Source organism: Canis lupus, chromosome X, assembly GCF_003254725.2.
Source record: "Canis lupus dingo isolate Sandy chromosome X, ASM325472v2, whole genome shotgun sequence".
In the NCBI taxonomy this organism is placed as follows: domain Eukaryota; kingdom Metazoa; phylum Chordata; class Mammalia; order Carnivora; family Canidae; genus Canis; species Canis lupus.
Window position 1 is genome coordinate 84,006,519 of NC_064281.1, and position 12,120 is coordinate 84,018,638.

At 37.8% G+C, this 12,120-nt stretch overlaps 1 pseudogene; it reads left to right on the forward strand.

The window, feature by feature from the left end:
• Positions 1–1,408: 1,408 nt before the first annotated feature.
• On the forward strand, positions 1,409–1,832 carry LOC112649530 (40S ribosomal protein S23-like; annotated as a pseudogene).
• Positions 1,833–12,120: the final 10,288 nt, after the last annotated feature.

Here is a 12,120-nt window from a genome sequence, read left to right on the forward strand (position 1 = left end):
AAGAGTTAAAAATAGACCCGCTCTATGACCCAGCAATTGCACTGCTGGGGATTCACCCCAAAGATTCAGATGCAATGAAACGCCAGAACACCTGCACCCCAATGTTTCTAGCAGCAATGTCCACAATAGCCAAACTGGAAGGAGCCTCGGTGTCCATCGAAAGCGGAATGGATAAATAAGATGTGTTTTATGTATACAATGGAATTTTACTCAGCCATTAGAAACGACAAATACCCACCATTTGCTTCAACGTGGATGGAACTGGAGGGTATTATGATGAGTGAAGTAAGTCAATCAGAGAAGGACAAACAGTGTATGTTCTCATTCATTTGGGGAATATAAAATAAGTGAAAGGGAATATAAGGGAAGGGAGAAGAAATGTGTGGGAAATATCAGAAAGGGAGACAGAACATAAAGACTCCTAACTCTGGGAAACGAACTAGGGGTGGTGGAAGGGGAGGAGGGTGGGGGGTGGGGGTGAGTGGGTGACGGGCACTGAGGGGGACACTTGACGGGATGAGCACTGGGTGTTATTCTGTATGTTGGTAAATTGAACACCAATAAAAAATTAATTTATTAAAAAAAGAAATAAAAAATAAGAATAAGAATAAATAAATAAATAAATAAATAAATAAATAAATAAATAAATGGATTTCCTTGGCTCTTATGACTTCAAAGACCATCACTACAACACTCCTCACCAGGTCTCTGCTATACTACCTTCATATTCAGAACTCATTCAGGAAAGGTTTCACAAAACACTGATTCTGTCAAGTTATTCCCCGGCTTAAGAACTTTTAGGGGTTCCTATTTACTTACAATAAAAATCCAAATTCCTCCCCAATCTTCCAAAGATCTCCACCAACGTGATCTTGTGTTCTGTTTGTCACTTGTGCTATTTTATAAACTTTGATTCCTATTACTCCTGCACTGACCACTTCAGTTCAGTGGTCCTGCGTGTAATTCTCTCCTGCGTGTAATTTTTATCTTGTGGCAGAATATACATAACATAAATTTTACCATTCTGTTTGACGTAGTTGCTGATAATGTAGCTTACTTTTGCCATTTTGTTGTTTGTTTTGTATATGTTTTGAATCTTTTTTTTTCCTCACACCTTTCATTACTGTTCTGTTTTTGTGTTTGGCTGGGTCTTTTTATACTGGCACGTTTTGACTCCCTTCTCATTTCCTTTTGCTTATATGCTGTAGATTTATTCTTTTTGGTTACCACAGCAATTTTACGTGTAACACCCTGATGTTTTGGGAATTTATTTTAAATTGTTACCAACTTAACTTCAATTATATACACAAACTGTATTATATTACAGCTCTGTTACTCTCCACTTTATGTTAATAATATAAAAAATTACATCTTTAGTTCTTTTGCTCGGGCCCATGGCACTGGCAGGATGGGCAAGTGTCATGGCCTTTTGTACTGCCAGGAAGCTCCATAGCTACCAACAAAATCAGAACTGGCATGATAAGTAGTACAAGAAAGCCCACTTGGGCACAGCCCCAAAGGCCAACCCCTTTGGAAGTGCTTCCCATGCAAAGGGAATTGTGGTAGAAAAAGTAGGGACTGAAGCTCAACAGCCAAATTCTGCCATCAGGTAGTGTGTCAGGGTCCAGCTGATCAAGAATGGCAAAGATCTAGCCTTTGTACCCAATGATGGTTGTTTGAATTTTATTGAAGAAAAGGATGAGGTTTTTGTTGCTAGATTTGGTCACAAAGGTCATGTTGTCAGTGACATTCCTGGAGTTCATTTTAAGGTTTAAGCCAGTGTATCTCTTTTGGCCTTATACAAAGGCAAGAAGGAGAGACCAAGATCATAAGTTTTGATGGTGAAAATAATAAATTCTCATATGCCAAGAAAATTACATCTTTATACATGTGTACTCATTAATATGGACTTGTCTTTAAATCTATTTGTCTTTTAAATCCTATGGAAAGTAAAAAGTGGAGTTACAAACCAAAATTACAAAAATACTGATATTATATTTGTCCATGTATTTATCATTTATCAAAGATCTTCTCATTCTCATATGATTTGGAATTACTGTGTAGTGTTCTTTCATTTTGATTTGAAGAACTTTTAGCATTTTTTATAGGATAAGTCGGTGGCAATGAATTCCCTCAGCTTATGTTTATGTCTTAATTTCTCCTTCATTCTTGATGAACAGTTTTGTTGAGCATGGAATTCTAGTTGGTAGGTTATTTTTCTTTCAACACTTTAAATATATCATGCCTTATCCCCCCAGGCTTTCTGCTCAGCAGTCCACTGATAATCTGGTTGAGGATCTCTTATATGAGACAGGTCACTTTTCTCTTGCTACTTTCAGGATTCTCTTTGATCTTTGGCAATTTGTTATAATGTGTCTTAGTATGACTCTCTTTGGGTTTAGCCTACTTGGAGTTCATTGGCCTTCTTGTATCTATATTTCCATGTCTTTACACAAATTTGAGTTTTTCGCTATTATTTGTTTCAGTAACCTCATGCCTCTTTATCTCTGATTTCTTATTAGACTTCCATAACACAAAATAGTGCTGGGCATGGAGCCTGCCTGAGATTCTCACTCTTCTCCCTCTGACACTCCCCCTCTCTTTCTCTAAAAAAAGGGGGGCATAAAACTTCTTATTGCTTTGAATGTGGCTTTAAAAAAATGGAATGTTCACTTGGTTGCTGTAGACCTTTGACTTTTTTCAGAGTTCCTATAATGTTATTTTAGCCAGCCTCTAGTTGTTTTTTCAAATGTTTCTGTGGGGAAATGTAGATCCATAGCTTCCTAGTCCACCATCTTACTGATATCTCTGTTGGGTATGACATTGGGTTTACTTTTGCCCTTCCTTACATGCCATCACTTCTACCCACAGTATCCAGGTTTCTCTTTCCTCCACCAATTAGTTTAATGCAATGGTGAAGAATAGGGGCTCCAGAGTCAGTCAGACATTACCTTGAACCAAGATATGTCACTTGCTTCAGATGTCATAATGTCACTGAGCCTCAATTTCTCATCTCTAAGATGAGTGTGCAATAGTAGCAATGCTACCTTCCATTTCAGGTAATAAGATAATGTCTATAATGTAAAGTCCAAGCATATAGTTATTTCTTAAGATTAGTTGTTTCTACTGTTATTACTGCAGAGGAATACCATTTTTCACTTACTAGCTCTGTGACCTTGAGAAAGTTACTTAACTACTTCAAGATTCAGTCTTGAAACGTAGCTAACTATAGTATGCACCTCATAGAAAATGTTAGGATTAAATGAGATAACGCCTATGAAATGCTTGTAATAAAGTGGGTAGTAGTGCTCAAATGAATGGTTAAGAGCTTTAGGGGATCGGCAAAGGTGAAATCCCATTGTGTGGAATGATTGGAGTAGTTACATAAAAGTTAGGATGTATGTTTGGTCCTTAAAAATAAGTATAATTTGCAGGGGCACCTGTGTAGCTCAGTTGGTTGGGCCTCTGACCCTTGGTTTCAGCTCAGGTCATGACATTATAGTTGTGGGACTGAGCCCTGCAATGGGCTCCACACTTGGCATGGAGTCTGCTTCTGATTCTCTCTACCTTTCTGCCCCTCTGCCCCTCTGCCCCTCTCCTTGCTTGCACACAAGCTCATTCTCTCTCTCTCTCAAAATAAATAAATAAAATATTTTAAAAATAAGTATAATTTGTGGAGTTGGAGAAAGAATGAGTGAAATCAAAGAAGAAGGAACAGCATATGTAAAGTTCAGGGAGGTGAAAATAAGTGTGGTATGTCAGAGAACAACAAAGATATTATTAATGTTGAAGAGCTGTAGGAAGAAAGTGTATGATCAAATCAGGGACAGATTGATAGAGCTTTGGTATTATTTAAAGTATCACTGCTATAACAGATTAACCCTCAATTCTCAATGGTTTATAATATAATAAATGTTTCTCATTCAACTCACAATATGCTGGGAGTGTTCCTGGTTGGGCAGCTTTCTACTTATGCCATCATATAGGGACCCAGGATCTTTCCATTGTATGGCTATGTCCTCCTCTAGATCCTTGGCATTCTTTCAATTCAGCTGGAGGAAGGGAAAAGAGAGAATAGGGCAGTTTGTATAGGTTTTTATGTGTCAAGCTGATAAGTCATACACATCACTTCTGTTCAAATTTCACTGGCCAGTACTCAGTCACATGGCCACACCTAAAGGCAAGGGAGGCTGAGAAATATAGTCTAACTTTGAAGAGTCTATGAGTTTGTTACAATCATTTAATTATATGAAGATATTTCTTTTAAAGAATACATTGATTAAATTTTTGTGTAACACGTTAGCTTTTTATTCTTAAAAAACTCTGTCCAGAAGTCAGATAAAGACCTTTATAGGTCTTTATAGGCTTTGCTTTTTTTATTTTATTTATTTTATTTTTCTTTTTTCTTAAAGATTTCATTTATTTATTCATAAGAGACAGAGAGAGAGGGGGGGGGGCAAAGGCACAGGCAGGGGGAGAGGGAGAAGCGGGCTCCATGCAGGGAGCCCGACGTGAAACTCGATCCCAGGTCTCCAGGATCACGTCCTAGGCCAAAGGCGGTGCTAAACCGCTGAACTACCGGGACTGCCCCCTTTATAGGCTTTAAATGAAATGCCAAAAATATGATTGTACTAACTGGCATACACAATTTCAAGTTAGAAAAAGTATCACTAAACTATAACAAAATTCAAGAAGGTTTTGGTTTTTTTCCCTCCATGATGATTACTTTGATTCTTTTTAAAGAAAATTCAGTATCAATTTTTTCCCCATAAGCTTTTTATTCTGATTTTAGGGGCATCTTTGTTGATGCATCTGTTTTAGCTATTTATTGAATAATCCAATTCAAATTTGGCCTTTCAAAAAACCATTTTAATGTACAATTATTCTTTGGTTTCACTTTGAGGAGTTTAGGGAAACTCTGTTAAAACAGGAGGCCATACCTTCACTTCCTCCCTGCTCTCACATGTTGTTTATAGATGCAGAGAAAAAGAGGCAGTTCAGAGAGATTTACTTCTGACAGAAAATAAGAGGGCTGTATTTTTCTGGCTTAGGACTTGCTGTACAGACTTGTTTTAGACAGTAATTCAAAGGAAGACCTATTTTAGCAGAAGAGCCACAAAAGAGAGTGTTTACATTGAGCTTATTTTTTGACTTTCCATTAAGTGGTGATTATCGTTCTGAAATTCAGATCTACAGCTCACCACAAAATAAGAACAGAGTAGAAAATCAAAATCAATCAAGAATTATGGTAAAATTTAGCTGTTTTTTTTAAATAGCTCTAAATGACATGTGAGAATGAGATCAGAACCAATGTTTCAAGTGTAGTTATAAAACTGATTATGTTTCTTTCTTTGTGCTTCCCTTTGTCCTTTATTTCTTATTTATTTCATTATGGTTATAAAGTCTGTTAACCATTTCATGTTTTATCATTGTTAAATCATATGAATTATTCTCTATGTCAATAATATTGTGGATGTGACATTTTTCTACAGTTCTATAGTATTTGATTATAAGGTTTGAGACTAAGCATCACTATGTCACTTGAGCAGTCATTCCAGCTCAACCTCCGAGAGAGTGAGCAAGCAACATGTCCAACTTAGGGAAGACACAACAGTCTCCCCAAAGGGACCATGTTGCCTTAAGGTGATGGAACCTATACTACAGTGTTGGCATAATAGAAATTGGAGTAAGGAGTATATATCAGAGGTATCAATAATGTCAACCTGTGAAGCCAAACAAGGTCGTAGGGATGGATTTTGTTCAATGAGATATGAGGGAGGGCAGAGGGCATGTCATCTAAGTCATATGATCAATAGTAGGAACTAAGATTGGAGGTCTTGAATACTGGGTGACTATGGCCCAAGGAGGTAAAGGTAAGAATCAAAAATGACTTACTCCAAAAATTCAAGCTTACATGATTTGGGAGACAGAAGAAAAGGGGAAAAGTTTATGGGAAATAATAATGGCTTAAAATTGGAATAAGCTTGATTTTGGGTTGGCTGAGGACCATTGACATGGATGGTGTAGATCTGGGAGTTAGAGAAATAAGACTATTGTTCCAGGGAGATTCCTACTAAAGCCAGAGTTGGGAGTCATGTACATCAGTGAATATGGAGAGAAAAAAAGCCTAGGGCTGGAGAGGAACATGATAAGGGGGATATAAAGTTGGGGGAATTGGTTCTTTTCTTTTTTCAAGAGATTTTATTTATTTATTCATGAGAGACACACAGAGAAACATAGGCAGAGGGAGGAGCAAGCTCCCTCTGGGGAACCCGATGTGGGACTTGATCCCAGGATCCCAGGATCACAACCTGAGCCGAAGGCAGATGCTCAACCACTGAGCCACCTAGGCATCCCTGGGAGAACAGATTCTTGAAGAAGACCACATAGATTCAGAGTAGACAGATTGGAGAAAATAATATGGGTGGGGAAACACCGTGTTATAGACAAAACATAGCAAAAAATGAAAGCAACAAAAACACAAAGCATATATTCTTTTCCTCCGAAGTATTATTGGCCTCCAACCATTCCTTTGTGGGTTCCTGGGTCCAAAGCATAGCAAGGGAAGTTGAAATTCTGCTGGAAGACACATTACCACACATGTCTCAGAAAAAGAGAAGATCTACATGGTAAAAAAAAAAAAACAATGAAATGGTTATGTTTCATGAAAGAAATGTTAAAGAATAAGGCTTTTGTTTGCTTTTGTTCTTTTTTACCTCTAGAATGCAGCAATTAGGGTGTAATCTGACCTTTCAATACACAGCTGACCCTTGAACAACATGGGTCTGAACTGTGCGGGTCCACTTATATGCAGGTGTTTTTCGATAAATACAGTACAATACTGTAAATGTATTTTCTCTTCCTTAAAATTTTCTGACCAAGAGTCAGATGCTTAACTGACTGCACCACCTAAGCATCTTTATTCCTCATGATTTTCTTTTTTCAAAAGATTTATTTATTTTTTGAAAGAGAGAGAGAGAGAGGGGGAGAGAGAGGGAGAGAGAGAGAGAGAGAGAGAATGAATCCGTGTGCACACAAGTAAGGGAGAGGGGCAGAGGGAGAGAATCTTTCAAGCAGACCTCTGCTAGGCATGGAGCTCAATAATGGGCTCAATCCCACAACCCATGAGATCATAATCTGAACTGTAACCAAGAGTTGGATATTTAACCATCTGAGCCACCCAGGTGCCCACTCTTATGATTTTCTTAATAACGTTTTCTTTTCTCTAGCTTACTTTATTGTAGGAATATAGTATATAATACATATACAAAATATGTGTTAATCAACCATTTATGTTATCTATAAGGCTTCTGGTCAACAGCGGGTAGTTAAGTTTTGGAGGGGTCAAAAGTTATATGTGGGGGTTGGTACCCCTAACCCCCACGTGGCTAAGTGTCAACTGTATGTATGTATTCAGCATTGGTGAAGAGGAGCCAATGGGCCAGAACTGGGATCTAATGCCTACCCCCCCCCTTTTTTTCTTCCTGACTCACTTTATTTTTTTTTAATCCTCTTGAAAAAAATTTTAGCACCATTGCAAATATGTGAAGGATTTATGGAAACTCAGGACACAGCACTAATTTTGGTACTTGCTCAATGTGGAGTGAGGAGTATGTCAATGTTTTTGTTCTGTACTTCTATCTTTTTTTTTTTAATTTTTTTTTTATTCATTTATGATAGTCACAGAGAGAGAGCGAGAGAGAGAGGCAGAGAGAGAAGCAGGCTCCATGCACCGGGAGCCTGATGTGGGATTCGATCCCGGATCTCCAGGATCGCGCCCTGGGCCAAAGGCAGGCGCCAAACCGCTGCGCCACCCAGGGATCCCTGTACTTCTATCTTAACAAACATATTATTTGGGTAAAAAACTTGACTTTACGCTGTAATATAGAATATTAGGTGTTGACTCCAAAACAAATTGGTTTTCACTGAGATTCAAAACAAGTTTGTTTATATATTTGAAATTAAGATTCATTTCCCCATCATACTCATATTTTTGATATATTTTCCACCCACAAACAATTTTCATCAAAATAGAAAAATATACACTCAAGTTAAGCAAGCAATACATCCTTATTAATACAGAGTATTTCTGGAAGTAAGTCATATATCAAAATAGCTCTCAATTCCAGCTTTGCTGAAGGCTTTCCTTCTAAAGAGAATCTTTGTCCATTTTGGTAGATAGCCACTGAAATAACCATTTTCAGTTGAAGCAGCATTGTTATTGTTTTTCTTCAGCTATCTGGTTGATTGGTTGCTCTACCATTGTTTGCCACTATGTACACTTAAACATAACAAATAAGCACTACAAAATCTGCTTTCAACATGGAAACATGTTTGAATTAATTCTAGTGGAGGCTGAGAAACCAGGAACCAATCAATGTCTGTTTTATGGTGCTGTGGCCACCAATTCCTTTATACTTTGCTGATAAAACCCAACAGCAACAACTACTACAACAACCCAACTATTGTGAGCACCATGTAAAATACATCACTTGCTTTGTCTCATTGAATCCCTATGACAGTCCTCTAAGATGACTACTATTATATCCCTGTTTTGTGAAAGAAGCTGATTTAAGTGATTTGCTTCAAAGTCACATAGCAAGTGGCAGACTGAGATAGGAACACAAGCTGATCTAACACCAAGGTCCAGGTTGCTGTATTTCTTCTCAGAGTGAGGCTATACTATAGACAGCCCAAATAATTTGGAAAAGGAGAAAATATGGTGGAAACTGTGATGAAGACATCTTAAATATTTGCTCTGATTGTAGGGATTTACATTCAAAAAGTCAAACTGATTTGAAAGCTTTTACCTAACTCCTTCCCCCTACTCCTAGTTTGCTGTTCAATTTATATATATATATATATATATATATATATATATATATATGTAAATGCCAAGTGGGCCAACTCAAGTGTTTATCAGAATTGTGTCAAATACTATCTTCTCAGTGAAGTCTACTTTGCTGTATTAAAAATTTCACCATTCCCAACCCAAAATACTCTCTATTTCTCTTCCCTGATTTAATCTTCTCTTTAGCACTCACTGCCATCTACCATACTATGACACTAACCTGTTTATTTTGTTCATTGTCTCTCCAACCAGGATGTAAGCTCACCCAAGAGCAAAATTTTCTCATTATGATATCCCCAAAATTGTGTTTAAAATGGTGTCTTATATATAGTAGACTTCCAGTAAATATTTGTTGAGTGAACAAATCTTAAAAGTCCTCCTTGGCCTCTAGAAGAAGGCCAGTTCTTTGACTAGTATTGTGTGCTAGTTACTGATATTTCCATTCTTTTAAGTCTCTTTATATATTTTTCTGGGCTAAATAATGGAGATGGAGTTGTTTAGGCAAGGCTTCCTAGAAAGTGAGTTTGGAAATGTGTTTCAAGAAGACTGAAGTCCAGAGAATAGCAGAGAATAAAAGAAATATCTCCCAAATTGAGGAAACATTATCCTCCAGAATGGGGATAATTTGGTTGGTTAAAGGGGAAAGCCCCTGTTCAGCAGTAATCAGAAATTAGGATGAGAGCAGCATAGTGAGCCAAGGGCCCTGAAAGCCAGATAAAGACACTTAAAGTTGATATGCCAAAGAATGATAATGAGAGGAACACGATCCACAGATGTCAAGTTTCCTACTATTAACTGTGTGGCCTTTTCTAAGTTAGTGTATTTCTCTGGGCTTCAGTTTTCTCGTCTGTAAAATGAGGGCAGACATAATTGAGTCCTAAGCTCATAGAGTTGTTGTAGGACTTGAGGTAATACAGACAACATGCTTAGCATGTGACAGTAAATGAACGTTACTATCATCATCATCATCACTACCTTTAAAATATTATCAGTCTTTTAATACTTTATCATGAGTATTTGACATTTACTACTCAAAACTGTTGTGGCTTTAGGGGACTATCAAACCAAGGGCAGTGGTTGAAAATATGCTGTGTGTGTGTGTGTGTGTATGTGTGTGACTGGTATGAAAATTATTCTATCCACAGTGCAGAAACCATGAATCACTTTTACGGGGTTGCCCAAGGAAATGCTGACACCAGTAACTACTGGTTTCAGTGGATTTGTGACACCTTCCTGGATTCTGGGCAGTCTAGGACAAAGGACAGAGTTGAGTAGGGGAAGGCAGGTCATCTGAAGTTTTCAATTTTGGTACTGAGGATCAGTTCTGCATATACACTACTACTACCTTTTTATACAAACAAATGCCTGAGTATAACTCCTTACACTTGACAGTTTTAGCAACTAACCTATCAAACAAGACAGAGGGGAAGAAAAGCGATGTGGTAGAATTGGTAAATGAAGTCAAGACCATCATCACCATGTTAGGTTCTGGCCACAAGATATGAGGTTTCTTGGTGACCAAATATAACAGACAAAGAAAGAGAGGGAGCTGGAATCAAGGAGAAAGTCAGTTTACTAGGACAATGCCGGCAGGGTACTCAGGGTAGGTGGTACTTGTAAGTCAGCTAGGTCATCATGAAGTAAGTCTGTTTACATGCAGTGGAGGCCCTAGGCCCTGGATTGGGATCTGATCCTGGGGAAAAAGCTGAACAAAAGCAAGAGTGGCTGGGAAGATCATTCTATGAAGGGAGGGAGTATTTGAATGATTATTCAATTTGATGACAGAAGGACCCTGAAGGTATGATTAGAACATGTGGAATTGCTTGTGGGGAGAAAGGAATTCAAGCCAAAGGGAATAAGGTAGGCAAAACAATGGAGTTGAAAAAGCACAGAGAGGCTGAAATGTCAGGGTAGTGTAGGTCAGTTGTGTGGGTCAAGGCTAGAAAGGTAGGTTGGGACCATGTTGTGAATGGTTTTAAACACCGAGTTGAAGAGTTTTAGGATGAATTCAAAATATGAAACTATTGAAAGTGTTGGCATAGAAGCATAACATTCTTAGAGCTATGTCTTAGAAAGATTAATTGGTTAGCAAACCAGAGGGTAGGTTTCAAGGGTGTTAACACAGAGACAGAAAAGCTAGTTAAGAGACAATTGCTACTATTTGGATAGAAGAGAATTTGGAACTAAACTAGTGACAGTGGGGATGGACATGAAAAGCCAGAGCCAAATCATTTAAATAATTATAGCAGAGAATGGCATCTCATTGGCTCCAAGCAGAATAGACAGAAGCAGATTTGTAGGCTCTGTGCTATGGGGAAGAAATGGGCAAGAAATTCCCTATGTGATAACTTGGACAACAGATTACAATTTAGTCTTAAACACCCATTTAGTAAAAATTCTCTCATAGGTAGAATTCATTTTAATAAGAAAACTTAAAAAGCAACCCATCTTGTCAATTTGAAATAATTTCAATTATTTATCCAGGTTTTAAGAAATACCACCACATTTCGGTTTCATGATAGTATACTAGAAATGCTTTTTAGACCCTAGTTTTGAAAGAAAAAAACCCTGATTTTCAGGACAGCCAAATGCAACTAAAGACAGAGATGAGAGGTTAAGTTCAATTTTGCTATATTTTTGAGGTCACAGAAGTTCAGAGCAACCAAAGTGAATTGAGGGGAACCAAGAAAGCCAAATAAAATTCTTAAGAGTTGAGAATCAAGAAAAGCTTCATGACCATGCTTGAATTTGAGCTTTTAGTTAGGAGGCACTACAGGCAAAATTGCAAGTAGATTTGAGCATTTTTAGAAATGGCTAGTGTTTAAAATCACACTCATCTAGCATCCTTATGTAAGACTTCTTATCTTGAGAAGGCTTAGGAAATGCTGGGTTCTGATTTTCCCTTGTGTCCTTTTAGCAGTAAGTTAGATACCTTGGAAAGCAAAGACATGCAGCCTGGCTACTGGGAACAATTTTTTGCACAGCTGGAGAGAAATATGGTTCATCTAATTCACACAAAACCTCCTTACAAGTAGAAGTCTTATTTCAATTTAGTTGAGAACTTTTTGAACTGTTCAAATGTCACTTTTGCTCCTATTCCCCCAAACCAAATACTCTCCTTGAGGCGAGTGACTCAGGGTCTGACAGAGTTATAAGAGGCCATTAGGCTTGAGCCTACTGAACACTACAGGAAGATTTACAGCTAGCCAGCTGAGACTGAATGTCTAATGTGAACATAAGCAGAGAAAATTATTTTGGCCTCTTAAATT